Source organism: Saimiri boliviensis, chromosome 2 (genome assembly GCF_048565385.1).
Source record: "Saimiri boliviensis isolate mSaiBol1 chromosome 2, mSaiBol1.pri, whole genome shotgun sequence".
In the NCBI taxonomy this organism is placed as follows: Eukaryota; Metazoa; Chordata; class Mammalia; order Primates; family Cebidae; genus Saimiri; species Saimiri boliviensis.
The window spans coordinates 119,539,421-119,561,628 of record NC_133450.1 but is presented as its reverse complement, the minus strand read 5'-3'; the positions used below and the strand labels follow the sequence as shown (position 1 = coordinate 119,561,628).

The window sequence follows — 22,208 nt, the reverse complement described above, 5'->3', positions numbered from 1 at the left end:
AAGCTTCTTAACTTCTATCCTTCAGGATTTTACGCTGAAGCTGAAGAAAGAAAGACTCAGCTTCAGAAGCCCAGAACTCTGAAAATACGTGAAAACCGTTTTCCACTGCTATAAATAAAAACCTGAAACCTGTCACACTTGGTTAATATCACCCATGTTAGGAGCCATGGACAGAAAGGAAAAAGGCAAAAGCAAAACATCTGTTGCTTTATTTAGAAACCAAGCTCATGCCAGAAAAACAAGTCACCAGTTTTCCGGCACAAAGAAATTTCAAGCACCTTTTTCCATAAGATTCAAGTTAGGGGACACCATGTTTAGCCCTCGTTAGTGGCTGCAACACTCAATACCAACTAGAGCAGAAAGAAACATAGAAAAGCTTCTTTCTTTGCCTCTGTTGACAATTACCCAGAGCCTAAAAAGTCTGCATCTCAGACTCAGGCTTTATATCCAAAGACTCATGAAGGGGAAGCAATGCCCATCCAATGCCTATTGATTATTTACATCAGCCCATTTCTCAACTCAGCAATTCCTAGAAACCCAGGAGCAGTCAGAAGGGTGTGGTCTGCATAGCTCAAGGCGCAATCAAGGCTGGCACCAAGGCAGCTGCCTCCTGATAGGAGATTTGAGGATGCCCCAAACTCTCCCACCCAAAGATCTCTCTGCTCTGGATTCCATACCCACCTCACTCCCATGACCAGGCTAGAGTGCAGTGGTGTGACTGCAGCTCACTGCAGCCTCAACATCCTGGGCTCAAGCAACGCTCCCACCTCAGCTGAGACTACAGGCACATGCCACCACACCCGGCTAAATTTTTGTATTTTTTGTGAGATGAGGTTTCACCATGTTGCCCAGGCTGCTCCCTAACTCCTGGGCTCAAGCGATCCACCCACCTCAGCCCCCAAAAGTGTTGGGATTAGGGGTGTGAGCCACCAAAGGGCTGCTATTTTAAATAGGAGATTGCCTCTTAATTGTCTTATGTCTTCATTCCATTTCTTTTTTTTTTTAATATATAGATATTTTATTGCACTTTAGGTTCTGGGGTACATGTGAAGAACATGCAGGATTGTTGCATAGGTACATACATGGCAATGTGGTTCGCTGCCGTTTTTCAGAGATGCCCTGCCCAGTGAGGAGGTAGCCTGGTCACAGTCTGCTAGCAGAGGCATTGCTGAGCTGCCGTGGGCTCTGCCCAGCTGCTGTGTGAACTTCCTTGCAGTTTTGTTTATAGAGGTATAGTCAGAACTGCCTCAGTAATGGCAGTCTGCCTCAGTAGCGATGGACTGCCTTGGTAATGATGGATACCTTCCACCCACAGAGCTGGACTGTCCCGGATCCAGCTGTGCTTGCTGTGAAACTCTCAATCCAGAGCGTTTCAGATTGCTGGTCTTTGTAGGGGTGGGACTCACTGAGCAAGATCACCTGGCTCCCTGTTTCAGCCCCCTTTTTTTTCAGTTGAATGGGCAACTCTGTCTACCAGACGTTCCAGGCGCCAGTTGAAATAGCGCCCAGATTTGTGTGAGATTTTGTGCAGAGACCCACTCTGCTGGCTGCAACAGCAGTGCTGGAGCCTCATGGCACTTTTCCACCTGCGAATCTCCTGGTCTGTGGGCAGTAAAAATTCGTTTGGAAATGCAGTGATCACTTACCCTCTGCGTTCTGGCTGGCAACTGCGCTCCAGAGCTGTTCCTATTCGGCCATCTTGGATCATCCTCCTCATTCCATTTCTTTTTCAGAGTGCAAAGGACCTAGGAAGTCCTGGATACATGTCTGAGACTGGAGCTACAAAAAGTAGTATAATACAAATGAGTACTGTTTAAATAATTTTGATCATGAGTCCTGTCAATAAAAATTGAGTGTCCGCTCTCAAGTATTCTTATGTTTTCTTTATAAATCATATACATGTTTTCCTGTATTAACATGTTCCATCCATTTTTATTCAAACACAAAACAGGATGATTGAAGGATGAAATATATTTGATATCCAGTTAGCATGACGACTTCATATTACCATTAGTATATAATTAAAGGCACATCATGCACTTAGGACAAGGTTCATTGTTAAAAGTAATGAATGTAAGTATCACAATTTCATTAAAATTTAGGATTTGGGGGCCAACTGCTTTCTTCTCTGAGTAGATCTCCATTGCGTTTTACTTTTAAGTGATGCTGATGAAAATATTCTACTAGGAGTAGACCTGTTGACTTCTCATTGTTCATTTGTGCTTGCACTACTGGCAATTTCTTCACAGGAACTTCTCAAAAGTCATTCTTTCCCTCTGTATTTCTCACATGCAAAAGGATGTTCTGGAACTTCTTGAACATCAACCTATTTTTTCTCTCTCCTTTGGCTTTTTCTTTAGGTGTTTTCTCCTCTTCGCCCAGCTCTTTTCTCTGTCGATCACCTTGGCCGCTCTGCTAAGTCCTGCTCTTTTCTCCAGCCTTTATCAGAGGCTTCCATCTCTAAATATTCTCTGTTTTAGAAAGAGAAAGCTTGTGCATTCTCATTTACCTAGCCCTAGTAGGAGCAAGAGGAAAGGGGAAAATTGGGAGCATACATATATTCATAAATCTATCCTTTCCCCCATCCCTATGAATATTGGATTGCAGTGTAAATGTCAAGAAACAACTCTACCAACAACCAACAAGGAAAGAGAAAGGGATTTCAAGTCCTCAACGTTTGCAAGCCATTTCTACTTAGATTAAAAAGTTGGCTTTAGAACAGAATTTTCATCACAACCTTGGAGAAAAGTAAAAGAATGGGCTTGAAGTAATAAAGTGATCCATGAAACCAAATGTATAGAATCAGAAAGTAACATAACAGAATAAGATGTTGCTTACTTATTGTACCTTGGTCTTTTGTACTTTAAAAAGGGAATTGATATGTAAGATCTAATTTTTATGCAAGAAAAATTACAGATGGCCAATGCAAAGTAAAAGATACAGCCCAAGAATTGCTGAAGATAATCCTGTCAGAAGACAGCAGAGGATAAGCATATTTCTTCTAGAACAGGAAGAAAAACCAAAGGTATCAAAGGTATCCAACATGTGGAACACATGAACATGTGATGATATACAGAAATCTCTCTCGAGATATAAGGTAGAGATTTACAAACCAAAATAGACATTCTTGGCTGTGAGAGAGTTTATTGGAGTATGCTAATGGGGAAAAAAAATCAAAACAAAAAGAAAACAGGAGCAAAGTTATGGGTCAAGATTATGAGAAAGGCAATGAGAAAGACGAGAAAGAATGAAATGAGACATCTGTAAAAATATAAGAGAAGGACAGAAGAAAGGGAGGTAGCAGGCTTAAAGAGAGAAAGAAGAGTAAGGCTAAAATGCTGCTAAAAGAGAAACTTCTGGTGTTGAAGGGGTTTTCACACAGTGTTTCTGGAGTATCAGGAGTCAGAATAAAATGTTTTCCCAGCCTTGAATTTCTTTCTAGATGTCTTTTTGGCCAAAAGTGAGTCACACGTTCACTCTTAAAGCAATCATCAGCAAAGGGAATGGCACTACCATGTTTGTCTAAGACGATTAGGGTTCATAAGGGCTGCCTCATCCAAAGTATATGGCCACTTAAGAGCTAAAAAAAAATAGTAGAGGCCAGGTGCAGTGGCTCAAACCTGTAATCCTGACACTTTGGAAGGCAGATCAAGGAGGATCACTTGAACCCAGGAGCTGGAAACCAGCCTGGGCAATATGGCAAAACCCCAACTTTACCAAAAAAAAAAAAAATACAAAATAAGCTGGGCATGGTGGCTCTCACCTGTAGTACCAGCTATGAGAGGTGGAGGGGGAGAGCGAGGGCTGAGGTGGGAGGATCATCTGAGTCCAGGCGGGTGAGGCTGCAGTGAGCAGTGTTCACAGCACTGCACTGCAGCCTGGGTGACAGAACAAGACCCTGTCTCAAAAAAAAAAAAAGGAGAGAGAGAGAGAGAGAGAGAGGTAGTGCTCTACGGAAAAAAAGAGGAAAGTGAGGTGATTGTTGGATAGAGTACCAACAGAATCCACCACAAAGGCAGCTATGGGTTTGGTGAAGTATGAGCTAGTCCTTGAAGAAGTAGTTAGATACAGACATGAAACAATGTGAAAAGGAGCTTTCCATTGGGAGGAAATACCCTGAGTCAAGACACAGGGACAAGGAACAAGTGCTGAGCACATTTCTGTTTGATGCTACTGACGGGGAGTGAATACCCAGGGAAGTGGAATTGGATGACGAGCAAGCATATATTGGTTTTGGATCATAAATGGGCTTGAATGCCAGAAAATACAATCTAACTTAATTAAGTATATATGGACTAACTACATGTGTTATGTTTTTAAAATTTTTGATTCTGTTTCTTCTTCCTCACTCCCCTCCAGCAGCATCAAACGGAAACTCACTCAGCACTTCTTCCCTGTGCCTTACCTTCCCAATTAAATGATATGACATGTGAAAGTACTTAGCAGAGCAGCTGCATGCCCCATAAATATTTGTTGTCTCTCCAGCCCCATTTCTCCATGCCTGCTTTTCCTTTTTAGGTCCTTGGTCTTCGCATGCCATTCTGCAACTTCTTTCCAACATCATTTTGTAGGTTGAGCTATTCTGTTTTTGAAAACTCAGCTCTTCAATGTAGCAGTCCGTTTTCATCAACCTTTCAACACTGGCAGATGAAATCCAAACTGAGTACACTTCACTGTCACCTTCTGTCTTAAAAGTTGAAACTCCAAACTATTAGACTATAGAGCTCTTCCAGAGGTTGCTGGTGAGATGCCCTCTGACTGTACCCTGTTACTCCATCGCATTGTCATCGCTGCATCATAAGAGAAGGATCTATCAGCTCTACTACACCTCCTATACTTTTGAAAAACAGAAATTATCCCTGAGAAAGTTGACACTGGAGGTGTTCTCTTGGTCAGGTTTCCTTGTTTTCTATTGTGTAAATTATCTCACCTTTACTTTCTTTTACTTTTCCCTTTTTTCAGTCCCTGACTTATTAGATAGATGAATGGATGGATGGACGGACAGACGGACGGACGGACGGACGGACAGACAGACAGACACAGACAGACAGACAGACAGATAAATAGATAGATAGATGTTTTGAGATGGGGTCTCGCTCTGTCACCTGGGCTGGAGTGCAGTGGCATGATCTTGGCTCACTGCAACCTCTGCCTCCTGGGCTCAATTGATCATCCTACCTCAGCCTCCCCAGTAGCTGGGACTACATACGCGCACCACCACGCCCAAATAATTTTTGTATTTTTTGTAGAGACAGGGTTTTGCCATGTTGCCCAGGCTGGTATTGAACTCCTGAGCTCAAGTGGTCTGCCCCCCTCGGCCTCCTAATGTGCTGGGATTACAGGCGTAAGCCACCATGCCCGGCCTATTCTTTTATATTTCTTTTCCTCCAAAATGCATGCCAAGGACTCATTAAATATATTTCTTAATAATCTGGAACACTATTTTCATGGGGCTTACCATTTACACAATGCTTTTGCAATTCAGAAATGAACCTCTTCAATGAAATGAATTCTTCAATTCTGTCACTTTGATTCTTAGAATCAATATGAGCTAGAAACAGGTTTCACCTAGTCCAGATACTTCTAAATACCAAACACTGAAGTGTTTTTATCATTCAGATACGAAGATAACAATAGGAATTTTTGAGAATTGGTTGACCATACACTCATACCTCTTTTCTAAGGCCTCACATGACAGTCTGTCACATAATCCATTAGGGAACTAATGATAAACTTTTGCCATCTCTTTGTCTTCTCAGGGTCCAGCCATGTATATCAGAATACTTCTTGCATTGGGATGGCCCTCGTTCTAAGTTGTCAGTGGTCGTGGTGTGCTGACTCACAGCTTGAAGAGCAGCCATCCTGGAGATGTGGCTCCCTCCAGCATCCTCAGCTGAACACCAGCTGTGAGCTTGCTCATGGAAACTTCGTCTTCCTTAACCTAAGTGCCTTGTGTCTGTGTTGGCTTTACCCGGTTCACTCCTTAGATGGCAGTGGACTCAAGAAATGTTTCAAATGTTTTTTAGCAGGAAGCTTCAGTTTCTTCTTGGAGTCTAAGGAGATGTCTTCCTAGTAACATGGATGGCTTCTTCAACTACTCATTGCTGAGAGCCCTGATGAGAACCCAGTGTTAGATCTCAGTGCTCTGACATCAGCCCTCACCTCCTGTGATGCAGTCTGCATCCTGGAACTGTACTGGCCACCTTGGAGTGTAGGAGGGTAATTTAGCACGCTGAGGATCGGAAAAAATCCTTGCATATTTGATGATGTTGAGTCACAGAATTAACCAACAATGGAATTGTTCTACCTCTAGACTTTTGCTATGCATATTAATACATTTCTTTGTTTTGCTACTTTTAGTACTTGGAACTTTTGTACTTTTGGAACTTCTGTTACTTGCAGCTGACAACATCTTAACTGATCATCTTCCCTGAATGAACATCAATACTGAGAATAAGCTCTGCCTTCTTTGAATTTCTATAACATTTAGATATATTTCTATTATGGAAAGTTTTAAACTTATGCTATCATGCTTTGCACAAATGCAATTTTCCTTTTATAAATCTGTACTTCTGATCTTAGTTAATAGTACTAGTCTGTACAAAATGTGCTCCAAATACCGCTTATCCCACAAGATATTCCATAAGCACAAGGTTCTGTGATCATTTAAATTTGGGAGACACTGCGTGCTATATCCTTCCCATGCAGATTCACAGTGTATCTTGGCACATGGAAATTGTTAAGGATGATATTCTACCCCTCACTAGATGTGGGTGAGTTTTGGTTAGTTGTTTGACGAGACCCAGTTAGTTTATGAGACCCAGTTTCCCTACTTGTAAAACATGGTGCAAAATATGTACCACACAGCATTGCTATGGGAACCTGAGATCATGAATAAAAATATTTAGCCTTCTACTTGGCCATTTCCTACAATGCCTTTGGCTTGAATCATGTGTACTTGGAGCGTCTTGCTTTATTAACCCATATTACAACATTATTAATTTGTGTTTATATACTTGCTCACATATCACTTTCAAGTTTCAGAAGTTTTCTCAAAGACTTTGCTTCCTTCCAATTTGCTAAGAGCCCTGAATGCATAGTAAGTGAGGCTCATATTAGTGCTTAATAATATCAGTTATTATTATCTTGGTACTACTATTTGCATATTAAAGGCTTGGAGACGTCCTGCAGTAGAGAGATCTATTAATACTTTAGTTCTGTTAAAGCTGGAACTTCTCAAAATTATCTGAGGATACAGTCACTTTTCACACAATACTTCCTCACATTCAGTAGCAGCATTTTATAAGATACATAATTTGAGAAATGTAGCCTTGTTTACATCACCCAGGCAATAAACCTGGCAGTCGTCCTAGGCAAATCCCTCTGCCTCACCATCTCACCCGCCATATCCACTCCATCATCAAGTTCTTCTAGTTCTTCTGATCTTCCTTCTTAATATGTCTTAGATTCATCTCTCCTTTAACCTCTGCCACCACTGCCCGGAAACTCCCATATCTTTGCACAAACGTAATGGATCTGCTTGCCTTTAGTCTTGCTCTCCTTAAACCCACCCTCTTCCTGCACTCGAGGAATCTATCTATGCAAATAAGTCATTAACTTTCTTACTCAAAATCCTTCAACAGCTCCCAAACCTCTACAGAGTAAAGTCCAGTTTTCTCCCAAGGCACTGGGGTCCCTTTCTGACCTGACTACTGCCTCCCTTTCCAGCTCTGCATCTACCAAGCCCTGTCTTCTACTTTACACTCTTTCTGCACCAATCCCATCATGTCCTGCCGTTTATACTTCATGACCTTCTCTTGCCACAGAACTCTCTTTCTAACTTGCTTCATCTGGCTCATCCTTCACAACAGCTCAATTAACAGTTCCTTGTGGTCTAAGATCACACCTCTAGGCTCCCACAGCAACCTATGTATATTTCGTTTTGTTACTTGTCCAATTTCATTCAAAGTATTTGCTTTTGCAAAATCTCACACATTTGATTGTGAACTCTTCAAATGCAGAAACTGTGTCCTCATTCCCCTTAGCCCCTCTCACTCACCTTTCTCCCCTTAGTGCAGAAACTCATTAAATATACAGTGAACTGAGCCATCTTGAGCACCAGATTTTTACTGTCTTCATCCTGCAACTGAAAAAAATTAAAAGATTCAGGCCGAAACAAATGTCTAGTTGCCCTCTGGGATAGCCCTGACCCCTGTTTTCTGCCATGGTTGCAGCCAACTGGGTTGGGGAACTCCAGACTCAAAAACTTGAGCCTTGCCTCTGTTTGAGCCACATGTCAACATGGCGGCCCACAGCAGTGCAGAGCAACAGTGGGCTATGCTGACTGGAGAAAAGATGTCAGGCTAGCTCCCTGATACACTGCAGCTTCAGGCTGATTTGGGATGAGTGGACTTAAGAAGCCAACCTAGCATCAGCTCTTTCTGCTTTGAGGGATGTGGAGGAAGCAGGGAAGGAGAGAGAAAGGTGGTCTTGAGAGCCCAGAACCAGCCCTACTGGGGAATTTTACAGGCAACTCGGAGCAGGTCCCTTCAGTAGACATCAGCCTTTTTCCAAACTTAGCATCATCATGTTCTATTTAACTGTAATGAGAAAAAAATCAACAAACCATAACTGAAATGCATGCAACTGGCCTGCTATTCAGATTAGGTGAGGGAGTCAACCTGTATCCTAAGTCAGGATGGATGGTAGACCAGCTCTGACAAGGCTTCTAGGCACAGGGGATATATGGCAGCATCAGCTTTATCAAGACTGATTTGATTAGTTTCTCCAGTCAATTTTATGCCATCTGGCTACAGGATAAATCATTTTTCCATCTTCCTGCTCTGCTCTTTTCCTGTTGATTTAAAAATGGTGACCTTATTTCCCTGTCAAATGGTGACCTTATTTTCCTGTCAATTTACCTAATGGTGTTCATGAGGAAAACCCCTAGTATCTGCCATCCTCAGATGCTGAATGTCATCTTTGGCTAAAAGAAAACTTATTCGACTCTGTAGCAAAAGGGTCATTTTACTTCTTTCCTTTATCCCCACAGAGTCCATGAGAGTCTTTTGATCAAAGGAAGAGACATTTCAGAATGGTATTTACTGACCTGCTTCTTAGACACTCTTAGAAATATGATTCACATGTCTAACCACTGAGAACCATGCAATTTTTCTGAAACACCTTAGAGATGATCAAGTTGGACCATTTTATTTCAGAAATAAAGAGACAGAGGGTCAGAGAAAAGGGAAGTCTTTAACTTGTCAGGGCATCCAACAGGTAGCAATGTGCCTGGGAGGATATAGCAGAGATGTGCACAGCTTCCAGGAAGTTATTCAAGAAATACTTAAATCTGAAAAACGGAGGAAGATTACCCTTTAAACACTTCATCTTTTTCAAATAGGACTCACCTTAAGAATGCTAAGATTTCCAGTTTCTCCATTTAAAAAATATGATTCAATTTACCAAATTTACATTGAATAAGAAGAGCAAGTCAAGAGCAACTCTTTCCAACTAAGACACTGTCCCCTTCTTCTTCCCACTTCAATTGTAACTTCAGTTACTCTGACTCACGAGTAGCCCTGATCCTTGTGGCTCCTCCATCAAGATTGCCCTCTGTGGTCCCTTCCAGCTACAGAAGAGATCTTCTCCATCCATGAGTCTCAGAGTTGGTTTCACTCTCTGAATGTCCACTGGTACTAACCCAGCCTATACCGATCTTGTCCTTTTCTGACCATGGATGCATTCACACTGCACAACTATACCCTAATGCTCCTTGATTCTTGATGTATATTGTGGTTTTTAAACTAGACTGGAAACTTCCCCTGGACAGAGAATATGACTTATTTTTTATGGGGGCTCCATTATACCTAACATGGCATTGGTATATAGTAGACACAAATGGTGTGCTGGTAAACTAACTCTCCAAAGGAAAGAAAAAGCCCTCATTTGTAACTTTACAAATCTTTAACTTGCCAGGGCACCTGACAGGTATCATATTTGCTACCAATATGATAACTCTGAATATGAAATTGTAAGAGATGCCCAGAATTGACTCTATCAAGCTTATACAAGCCCGCTCTGGCACACAACTGGCAGGCATTAATAAATAGGTGTTTAACCCATTTTGCACACACATAATTGTGTGAAGTGTATTTGTCAGCAAACTTCAGGTTGAAAAAGTGACCATTTTTCAATATTTAGAATACAATTTAAATGATTAGTGAACATATTTCTCATTCACTCATTTTAAAGCTGCTGAGCATTTACTAAGGCTGCCAATTCTGGTCCAAGCACTAGCCTCATGGAACTTGAAGTTAAGTGGAAAAAACCAATATTAAGAAAGCAAGCGGCCAGGCATGGTGGCTCACGCCTGTAATCCCAGCACTTTGGGAGGCCGAGGCGGGTGGATCACGAGGTCAAGAGATCGAGACCATCCTGGTCAACATCGTGAAACCCCGTCTCTACTAAAAATACAAAAAATTAGCTGGGCATGGTGGCTCGTGCCTGTAATCCCAGCTACTCAGGAGGCTGAGGCAGGAGAATTGCCTGAACCCAGGAGGCGGAGGTTGCGGTGAGCCGAGATCGCGCCATTGCACTCCAGCCTGGGTAACAAGAGTGAAACTCCATCTCAAAAAAAAAAAAAAAGAAAGAAAGAAAGAAAGAAAGAAAGAAAGAAAGAAAAAGAAAGAAAGAAAGAAAGAAAGAAAGAAAGAAAGAAAGAAAGAAAGAAAGAAAGAAAGAAAACAAAAACCACAAAGGAAATTATGTAATTATAAATTGTAGCATACATTATGAAGAAACTTCAGCATGCTGAGAGAGTTCTTCTCTACCCAGCCACAATAATTGAGTTAGATTGATGAAGTGGGAGTGAAATATTTGGTGTAGACTTCCCTAAAGAATTTACGTTCCAACTGCCATTGGAAGGATAGATGAGCAGGAGTTATGCAGGTGAAGTGGAGGAGGGGCGATCCCAGAAGTGTGGACAGGATGTACAAAGAATCCGAGGCAAGAAGGATCTAAACCTATAACGAATTAAAGGCAGGGCAGTGTGGTGGGAGAGCAGTGGTGAGAGACCAGAATGGAAAGACAGAAGGCTGGAGAGGTGGGCAGGGGCTGATCACATAGGGCCTATGACACCCTGTTCAGGAGCCTGCCATCTATTATAAGTTCTATGGGAAGTGATCTGTTATTTTTGAAGAGGGAAGTGATAAATCTGAATAGTGTTTTAGAAATATGATGATAGTTGCTACATGAATTAATAGGTGGGGTGGAGGTGGGGGCGTGCAGAAGTGAAACAAGGAGAGCTACAAGAAAACTTTCAGAGTAGAGGCAAAATATGATAGTGGCTTGGACTTAAGTGACAGCAATGCAGACAGAGTAAAGTGAACTTGCTTAAGAGGCTACCATATGGATAGAGATGCCATTTGCTTTGGTGGGCTATACTAAGGGAGTATCTTTTTCTCGATGGGAGAGAGGAGATCTCCTAACAGGTAAAGATTAGTTAGAGGAGGGTAAGCCAGTCAAGAAGCTAAAGGAGAAATGGTGGAAAGATAGGAGGAACAGCCAACAAGGTAGGTGTATTACCCATGGAAGCCAAGATCAAAGAATGTTTCAAGGAGAAGGGGGTGAGGAACTGTATCTAAAGCAGCTAAAAGATTGAGGAAGAGGAGAATCAAAAAGCCCCTATTAGACTTGCAGTGTGGAAGTCATTGGTGACTTTTGTAACAAGTTTGTTTTGGGCACAGTGATTGGTGCTGAAGGCAGACTAGCACAATGAAGATGGCAGAAAGGGACCATTTTTCAATATTTACCATATACCCTACACAATTCTGTAGAGAAACTCATCTGTGAAGAATAGAGGGTGCAGTAACTGGAGGGGATGTGGAATAAATAAAGGCATTTTTTAAAAAGATGGAACATACCTCAGCATATGAGAATGCTGGGGAAAGGCTCTGGTAGAGAGGGAATGATTGATGATGCAGGAGAGAAAGATCTGAAGCCGAGTGCCTGGGTTTCAGGTCTTCAGGCAGAACAGGATCTGATCTCAAATGGGAGGATTAGTATTTGATAGTTTTCTACCAACCAATATGAAATAGAGACAGCTATCGAAGAGCGGCTAAAATATTTGCATACTTAAAGAGAGATAGGGCCTTGTGATTTCATGTTCTTTTCTTCTCACGTGCAGTGATTTAGAGTACAGTTAGAATAAGGCTGTTTAGCAGCCAAAATGGACCTATTTTGTTAAGGATTGCTTGCTTGTCTTTTCCCTTACTATTGAACAGAGTAATATAATCTAGAGTTTGCATACAAAATGTAAGGAAGTATAGGCCCCATTGTTGGGGTGATGAAGGTTCCCACAGTTCCCCTTGTCAACACACAGTAGATGCTTTGGGAAGGGAGGCTGAGAGTAGTGCTGATAGACTGGTAGGTTTGGTAGAGAGATGAAGGAACTCCCTTCTGATGGCTTCTGTTTTCTCTGTGAAGTGTAAGTCAAGGTCATTAAGTTGGAATTAGAAGACCAGATGAAGGAATTGGTGATTTGAGGAAAAAAGAGAGGGTTTGACATAAACATTACAGAGAGTGAGAGACAGACTTTACTTTTTTCAGGGTAAGAGTAACCAATTTAATTTTTCACAGTCAAATCTTTGTATCTTCTCCGATCCTTTCCTCTGCATGCAAGAATTAAATTCCTTTTATGCAGGTTGTCTGAAAGGGACTCCCATCTCAAGTAATATAGGACCCCTGGAAAAGTATCTACAGCTTTTTTCCAAAGCAGGCCCCTAGTAGGTCTCAGCAATGAGTCTTCTTGGACATGACAAGTGTCACTCATCATTTCCTCTGTTATGCTGCTCGGCCCCTCACTCCATGGTTGTTCTCCTCTCTCCTGTGATGCACTGCAGTGCACACTGCTTCTCTAAGGGTCATCTGAGGACTGGTGCCCACCTGCAAACTGTTTGTTACCCATCCCAACAGGATGAAGAATTGACACCAGAACATAAATCAACTGTTACTAAGCAGCTGTTTCACTGAGATTGTCTTCAGAGCAAGATTTTCTTGATGAAGGAAGCAGCTCATGGATTTTCATCATGATGCAAGCTCCTTTTCTACTGGAGACCACCTTAACCAGTCCTGGAGGAGTTACTTCAAGTGGTGTTCCTCTAGTGCAGTGTTTTTTTAAACCAATAATCACGTGCTACTTGGTTGTGAAATCAATTGAATGCAATCAACTCTTGTTTTTAATAAAATAGAATAGAAAAATCAGGGAGCATTATATATAATAATTGTATGTGAGGTAATGGTAAATATTTCATGAAACTTTTCTTCTAATCACATGTATACAGATGTGTGTATTTGGTCACTGGAAAATTATTTCTTGCTGTAGGTTGGGACTCATAACATTTGAGAAGCACTACGTATGTAGTATCGCCTATCTCAACCAAAATTCTCTTGGGCTACCATTCTCTCCTTCCTCACTAGATGTGGCTTGTCTAAAGCCAGTTACTGTGCCTCCTCTCCAAACACACATGTCCCACGCTGGATCCCTACACAAGGCACAACAGTAAAATTTCACAGTTCACTTGTCTCTCACTAGAGAACAGAGTTTCTCATTTTCCCACAGAGCTGGGAAATTATTTTGATCTATGTTTCTGTAGCAAAAATGTGCCAAAAATAAGGTTGCATAAGATCAGCCGGCAGGGATGTTTCCAAGTCTCAAATTATAGTCTGAGAAGAGTTTGTGATATGAAATTCAAAGACATCTTTATCTGTTTCAGGATCAGCAAGGCTTACCTTGCTGTTCAGTGTCCTAGCAGGGAGGATCCTGGTTTCGATGGGTGCAGGGTTGCTGATAGACAAACTCCAGGATGCCCAGTTACATTAAATTTCAGATTAACAGCAAATATTTTTTATGCAGTATTTGCAGTAATGAAGAATTCTTTGTGGTCTATTAATATTTTTTAAAGTTAAGCATGTCCCAAATAATATTTGGAATAATAACAATTATTGTTTATCTAAAATTTAAATTTAACAAGGTATCTTGAATATTTATTTGCTAAATCTAGAAACCCTAAAGGCACGGAAAACTTACACAATTTGGGAGAAGGGTCTTCTTTAAGTAAGAGAATACCAAAATACCTTGCATTGAAAATTTTTCAAAAATATAGAGCATTATAATCACATCTTCTGGATCCTCTCTAGACATTGGAAAAGGCTATGAAAGTGAGAGTCTCTGACACTTCTGCTTCATGAGCTTGACGGTAAATTCACCTGCATCACACTTCAATGCAAGGAGGAAATCTGTATGCCAGCCTGAGTATGGCAGATAGGGAAGGACTTCTCTCTTTGTTGGGGAGGGTTTTGAATGGCTGTAGGAGCATCAAGTAGTGAAGAAGAGAAAGAGTTAATCCTCTTTCTCTTATCAGCTAGGGAAGGGAGGAAGGAAAAAGGAAAGAAGGGAGGAAGAACTGGGGGGAAACACTCTGTCTGAGAACCCTTCGGCTATTGCAGGATCTTTTTTGCATCTCCACTCCTACAGCAGACTTTCTTCCAGTGTGAAAAGAAAGCACACAGCTAACCATTGCTAACCCTAGCAAGGTCCATTGCTCTAGGAAGCAAAAACAGATTCAAGTAAGAAACACATCCTTCTTGAGAGAGACCCTGAAAGAAAGCCAAGAAAGCCTGGCTGAGGAATATGGAAGAAAGCAGCAGCTTCATGCCATCCTGGTGGCACACTATTTTCTCCCAAGCTCTTTCTCTTTCTCACAATTGAGACTCAGAGGGAGAAGACTGTCAAGAGGAAATGTATATTCAATAATTTATTTGAATTTTTTAAACTACTTTTTCTCTGACACAGAATAGTACTGATTTCTTTATTAGTTTGACAGTGAGGATTTGCTGTGTCAATCAGATTGTATGGTGGGTATTTTCAGTACATTGAATGTACTTAATCTTTAGCTTTGAGGTTTTGGTGAAAAGATCTTGAAAGCATATGCACAACATGCAGTAATGGTGGAAACCACATGCTTTGCAACTATAAAGGTGTGTTCAAATGTGTAAATTTAAAAGAGATAGGGGGCCAGGCTTGGTGGCTCAGGATGGTAATCCCAGCATTTTGGGAGGCCAAGAAAGGTGGATCATTTGAGCCCAGGAGTTGGGACCAGCCTGGGAAGCATAGGAAGATCCTCTCTCTAAAAAAAAAAAAAAAATTAGCCTGGCATGGTGGCACATGCCTGTAGCCTAGCTGCTCAGAAGGCTGAGGCAGGAGGATTGCTTGAGCCTGAGAGATCAAGGCTGCAGTGCACCATGACTGCACCACTGCACTTCAGCCTGGGTGACAGAGTAAGACCTTGCCTCAAAAAGAAAACAGCAAAGGAAAGAAAAAAGAAAAATAAGTTACAAGAGTCAGGGCCATATAGTTTTTCATCATTCTTTTGGTAGATACATGAGGAAAACATCTCGATACCCTGCCTTAGCCTTTGTTGCCTATATGGATATTTCCTTTAATTTTAAGGCTACCCTTATTGCTCATTTCAATAGCCTGATAAAGGGACTGGAGAGATGCCTCTTGGATGAGACATCTCTGAGGAGAATCTCAACTGTTGCAATAAAAAGCCTTTCTTCCTAAGTTTTTTGTTCGATATTTAGAAGTGAGCTATGGAAGTAAAAGGATGTCCGCAACAGCTTCTCTCTCTCTAGGCTTAATGCCACTTAGTTGCTTATGTCAGGAGTTCCAGTAGTTCTGTCCTTAGGCGTTGGTCCTTTTCATTTCTTCTGATTGCCTGATGCAGAGATTTAGAACAAAGATGTTATGTAACAGCAAAGGATTGTTGTGTTGAAGGGCTGCTTGCTCCTTACCTGGCTGGCCTTACACCAAATGCATCCCTTTTCTAGCCTGAAGGCTGGGATTCTACCAGGAAGACAAAATATATCCACATCACACAGGCCATGTTTCATTTCTAGTACTGCTGGACATCTACAGGATGCCATCTATACAAGAAAACCTATGGGATATATTGTAAGTTTGAAGGCAGCATACTTTCTGAATTTCAAATACCAGCAGTCAATGAAACAGAAGGCTCTGTATCCTTGCGTGCTCAGATAGTCACTGGGTTTTCAGGAAGTTTCTCTTGAACGCTTATTGCCCTGGCTCTACCTGATCTTGGTGAGGATACCAAAAACACATTAATTATCAGTGCCATTAAGGAATTCATTAGCAATGGCACAAGCTTAAAGTAAGAAAGTCCCAATGTGGATTCTTGGCTAATACGACTCAAATGCAGCTTTCAGAATTTTTCATCATTCAACATGTTCCTCCAATAGGATTCAGTCCTAATGAGTTACTGATGGAAGAGAAAAATCTTACTACAGTGGGGAAAAAATGGGAGTTTTAGAATCATATAAGCTCTGGTTAAAGCCTTGATTATTAAATATCTTCAGATTTCAATTTTCTTCTTCTTATTTTTTTTTTTTTTTTGAGACGGAGTTTCACTCTTGTTACCCAGGCTAGAGTGCAATGGCGTGATCTCGGCTCACCGCAACCTCCACCTCCTGGGTTCAGGCAATTCTCCTGCCTCAGCCTCCTGTGTAGCTGGGATTACAGGCACGCGCCACCATGCCCAGCTAATTTTTTTTGTATTTTTAGTAGAGACGGGGTTTCACCATGTTGACCAGGTTGGTCTCGATCTCTCGACCTTGTGATCCACCCGCCTCGGCCTCCCAAAGTGCTGGGATTACAGGCTTGAGCCACCGCACCCGGCTTCAATTTTCTTATTTTTAAAAAGAAAGTGATAACTAGTATATCTGTTCTGGAGATTAGAGAAGATAAAACTATTTGGCCTAGTGCCTGATGCATAGCAGAGGATCAATAAATAACTGTTATTACCTTTGTATTAATAATTATCATCAATATGATAATAAAAATAAACATAGTTGAAATGTCAAGAATTGTTTAACCATGTTGAGAACTAGAAGAGAAGCACTATTTTGATAAGCAATAAAGAGAAATAAGATTATAGAGAAAGTCATACTGACTGATTTTTATTCCCCATTTTATTCTTTTTATTCCCCATTTCAACACATATTACATTTACTGAGAAAAGAAACCATCACTCAGAAATAAAGCCCAGAGGGCCACTTACCCAAGGAGAGCTCATGTCCAAATCATGTCTGGCCTGGGAAGAGAATAAAATTTTAACATGCCTTCCCAGGGGCCAAAAACTGATCTCTCCTCCTACCACTGGGTAAGAGGATAAAGGTATGGAACAGCAGGAAAATGTGTATCTGTTCTCCAGGGGAAAGTAAATCAAAAAGGAAGCAGAAACAGTCCATGAATGAAATTTCTCATTTCCCTTAGGGTTAGCTCAGAACTGAGCACATTTCTTATTGAACACTCACTTCCTAGCAGGGGTCAATATGTTCAGAGGTGCCATACCCAGGAGGAGTCATCATGATCAAAGAGAACAATGGGATCGTGGTAAATCCTTTTATCAGTGAAGCTTATTATCACCAAGAACTTGAATTGATTCAGGCTACAGACTTAAATAAACCTCAATGATTTAATAAAATGAACCTCACTGATTTTTTGAAGTCTCCGGTGTATTAAACAAAAGCAAAGTCGTCCATTCAAATCCCTTCCCTGACATAAATAAACTTGATGCACCATTTTGAATCTCTTTTAACTTATTAAAAAAATATAAAATCAGATTACCATATTTTCTAAATGGCATCCAAACAAAATTAACTTAAATTCTACAGGATGTTTTAGTAAATATACTGGTAGTCTCAGCGTTGTGCTGGTAAATGTTTAATAGCAGCTCACTGGGGGAAAAAGGCATGTATTACACATATATACATACATATATATATATAATTTTATATGTCATAAGTATAATTGTATATGCCATATATAGTATGTAAACTAATAGATATTAGTATTTATATATAAGATATAAACTTTACTGATATAAAGGACATGCAACACATAATTTATGAATAATAATAAAGTATACAATACTTTTTATTATAAAATTCCACAAAGCCAATTGACCCTCATAGAATGCTTTGGTTGATTTTTTTTCTGAACTCTTGTATCCATAACCATTCTGTGGCTGTAGTAGACAAATGAGTGTAGTTCTGATCTGAATGTTGGTCAATATTTTTATGTTATTAAATGCTATAAATTTAAGTTATAAAGTTAGACAAGGAAGACTTATATCAAACCTTCACTCATTTGCCAATAATGTGAGCCATTGCTGGTTCAGATCATGATTTTTGAAAACCGGAAGAATAATTTTTGTGCCATTCACAACTTAATGGCTGCAGACACAATTTACTTATACATTTGAATCTGCATTAGTAACACTTTCTCTATCAATATCTTAAATCTAGACAATCAGCAAAACAATAAATCAAGCCATGATTTGTATTATTTGACCATTTCCATAGTACAAATGTTTGCACTATAACCTTTTTTAAAAAGCCAATGTGATGTCACTGAACACAAAGTTGTTGGAAGAGATGTGCAATAGCTCACTATTACATAGTATTTTCCCAACACGTATACACAACTGTAAATAGCATCAAGAGCATAGATAATAAGGTGTAAAAATCATTAGGAAATGATGACTTTTGAGTATATCTTTCACATACCTTAAGTTTATATAATTTAAATTTTCCTTTTTTGTTTTTGTTTTTTGAGACAGGGTCTTGCTCTGTCACCCTGACTGGAGTGCATTGGCACATGATTGGCCAATTTGCACATTTTCATGGAGATGAAATCTCACCATATTTCAAACCCCTTAGGCTCAAGCAATCTATCCACCTTGGCCTCCCAAAGTGCCGGGCTTACAGGTGTGGGCCACTGCGCTCAGCCTAATTTAAGTTTTGATGATGACTGTATATATCTACCAGCATTAAAAATTCCTGCACTTAACAACAGGCACTTACAAGACTGCACAAGAAGTTCCAGAACAACAGAATAGCATTTTGTGGCACAGAGTTCTCCCCAGCTCTCTGGAAAATGACTCTAGCTAAGACATCTGCATACGTTGCCAATTCAGCTCTCTAAAGTCTCCCTCCTTGTGGCTGGCTGGTTGCAAATGAGGCATACTCATCTATACACAGAATACTTCCGAGGGTCATGCACAGAGCACATGTCCATCTCAAGGTGCATGCACCCTACCTTTCTTTTCAGCCCCCATTTACACCATTGCCTTTTGCCCTACGAAGACACAGTCCTCCCTAAAGCCCAGTTCACCCTGTTCTTTCCTTTCTCAAAGGTTAAAAATAGCACTCTCTTCAATGACCTCAATAATTTAGAACCCATGAATAAGTCATTTGCCCAGGAGACTACATTGGTACTTCTATTTTTACTTACAATCTCTCACCAAGCAAAATGACCTCTCTCGTGGAGCCAACAACGACACCCGTTGATCATCTGGCTTCCCACAGAAAGGCACAGGCAAAGCTTGCAAACCAGTCTTTCCTCAAGGACAAGATGGACTAATAGGTGTCAGTGACTTCAGAATGTGAGTAACCAAACATGAACTTAGCCATGTATGCCTTGGTCAGAACTCCTGGAGCTGCCCAGAGCGTATTCCAAGAGAAACACATTCTATAAAATGGTACAGGCAATTTCTGCCTGTACTGGCCCTGCTCTCCAGCCTTCCGTCTTTGAACCTCAATGGAAGAGCAATATGAAAGCTGCTTAGGCCCTTAAAGCCATGCAATGCCCCTGCATTCCAGTAATACTTCCCTTCAATTTACATTCCCTTGCCCCGTCAACTCTTTACTCTGGTCCAATCCTGTGGTCACTTAGAAACACTCCACCTCAGGTATTTGGGCCACTAGTCTACAAAAATAAGTTTGACTTTCTTCCCTCCATATTTCCATTCCCAGGGGTTGTTCTAGTTCCCCCTTTCTCAACCACCCACAGGATTCCAGGCCCAAGTGTTCTGCCGGCACCTCCAGCCTCAGCCTTCAAGGGACCCATTCTTACTTTTCATTAGTCCCATGCCCAGAGCCTTCCACATTGTACGTGCAGCACTGAGCTATCTCAGTGGGAAGCTACTTTAAACCCTGCCATATGACCTCATGGCCTATTAGTCACAAAATCATTAATTCATTCTCACCATCTCCCTCTGGAAAAATACCCACTTCTCTTCCTAAACCTTACTCCCTGCCCCTACCAAAAGGAAGACACATATATTTCAGAAAGTGAGAAACTTCTTCTTTTACAGCCTGCTGTTTCCCATTATAAAATAAATAATTTTTTATCTCACATTTAATGAAGTTACTATGTGGCAGGTATAGTGCTTAATGCTTTATTGAAGCATGTCACTTATTTTTCTCTAAAAATCCTCTAATGTAATGTTATTTCCCTCATTCTGTACAGAAGAAAACTGGAACACCGCAGCTTGTTCATGGTCACAGGGGGAAAGGCAGGATTTGAACCTAGGAAGTCTTTATCCAGAAACTATGAATCTCTAAGCTCTGCAGGACATAAGATCATACCCTCTCGTTGCTCTTAGTCCATGATTACCCTGTAAGTAAGTTCCCACTTTTTCATTCCTAGAAGACAAGATAAATTCTATTTTGTCACATCTTTGGTGGGTACTCCTTACTTCTTATCTGTCCTCTCTTTCTGCCAATTTAGGCAAGACTATCCTGGACAGGCAAAGATTTTATGACAAAGACACCAAAGGCAATTGCAACAAAAGCAAAAATTGACAAGTACGATCTAATTAAACTAAAGGGCATCTACACGGCTAAAGAAACTATCAACAGAGTAAACAGACAACCTACAGAATCGGGGAAAATATTTGCAGACTCTGCATCTGACAAAGTCTAATATCCAGCATCTGTAAGGAATTTAAACAAATTTACAAGAGAAAAACCAACAACCCCATTAAAAAGTGGGCAAAGGACCCAAAAAGACACTTTTCAAAAGACGACATACATGCAGCCAACAAGCATATAAAAAAGCCAAATATCACTGATCATTAGAAAAATGCAAATCAAAACCACAATGAGATACCATCCCACACCAGTCAGAATGGCTATTATTTTTTTTAATTGCATTTTAGGATTTGGGGTACACGTGGAGAACATGCAAGATTGTTGCATAGGTACACACATGGCAGTGTGATTTGCTGCCTTCCTCCCCATCACCTATATCTGGCATTTCTCCTCATGCTATCTCTCCCCAACTCCACACCCCCCTGTCCCTCCCCTATTTTCCCCCGACATACCCCAGTGTGTAGTGCTCCCCTCCCTGTGTCCATGTGTTCTCATTGTGCAACACCCGCCTATGAATGAGAACGTGCAGTGTTTGATTTTCTGCTCTTGTGTCAGTTTGCTGAGAATGATGGTTTCCAGGTTCATCCATGTCCCTACAAAGGACACAAACTCATCATTTTTGATGGCTGCATAATATTCCATGGTGTATATGTGCTACATTTTCCCTGTCCAGTCTGTCATCGATAGGCATTTGGGTTGGTTCCAGGCCTTTGCTATTGTAAATAGTGCAGCAATAAACATTTGTGTGCATGTGTCCTTATAGTAGAATGATTTATAATCCTTTGGATATATACCCAGTAATGGGATTGCCAGGTCAAATGGAATTTCTAATTCTAGGTTCTTGAGGAATCGCCACACTGTCATCCACAATGGTTGAACTAATTGACACTCCCACCAACAATATAAAAGTGTTCCTATTTCCCCACATCCTCTCCAGCAACTGTTGTATCCAGATTTTTTAACGATCGCCATTCTAACTGGCGTGAGGTGGTATCTCAATGTAGTTTTAAGTTGCATTTCTCTAATGACCAGTGATGATGAGCATTTTTTCATATGGTTGTTGGCCTCACATATGTCTTCTTTTGTAAAGTGTCTATTCATATCCTTCACCCACTTTTGAATGAGCTTGTTTTTTTCCTATAAATCTGTTTTAGTTCTTTGTAGAAAATGGCTATTATTTTAAAAGTCAAAAAATAACAGATGTTGGCAAGGTTGTGGAGAAAAGAGAGCACTTACTTATACACTGTTGGTGGGAGTGTAATTAGTTCAACCATATGGAAAGCAATGTGATGATTCCCCAAAGAGCTAAAAACAGAAATGCCATTAGACCCAGCCATCCCATTACTGAGTATATACCCAGACAAATGTAAATCATTCTTCCATAAATACACATGCACGCGAATGTTCACTGC

At 40.7% G+C, this 22,208-nt stretch overlaps 1 long non-coding RNA gene across 1 annotated transcript in view; it reads right to left on the bottom strand.

Annotated features, from left to right (window-relative positions):
- Positions 1–1,737: 1,737 nt before the first annotated feature.
- LOC141582751 (uncharacterized) overlaps positions 1,738–22,208 on the bottom strand; it is a 36,553-nt gene continuing 16,082 nt past the window's right edge. Inside the window, exons 3-4 of the long non-coding RNA XR_012515627.1 lie at positions 8,060–8,146; positions 1,738–1,779 (exon numbers count right to left, since the gene is read on the bottom strand). This is a non-coding gene — a long non-coding RNA (uncharacterized LOC141582751). The remainder of the gene's footprint in view (positions 1,780–8,059; positions 8,147–22,208) is intronic.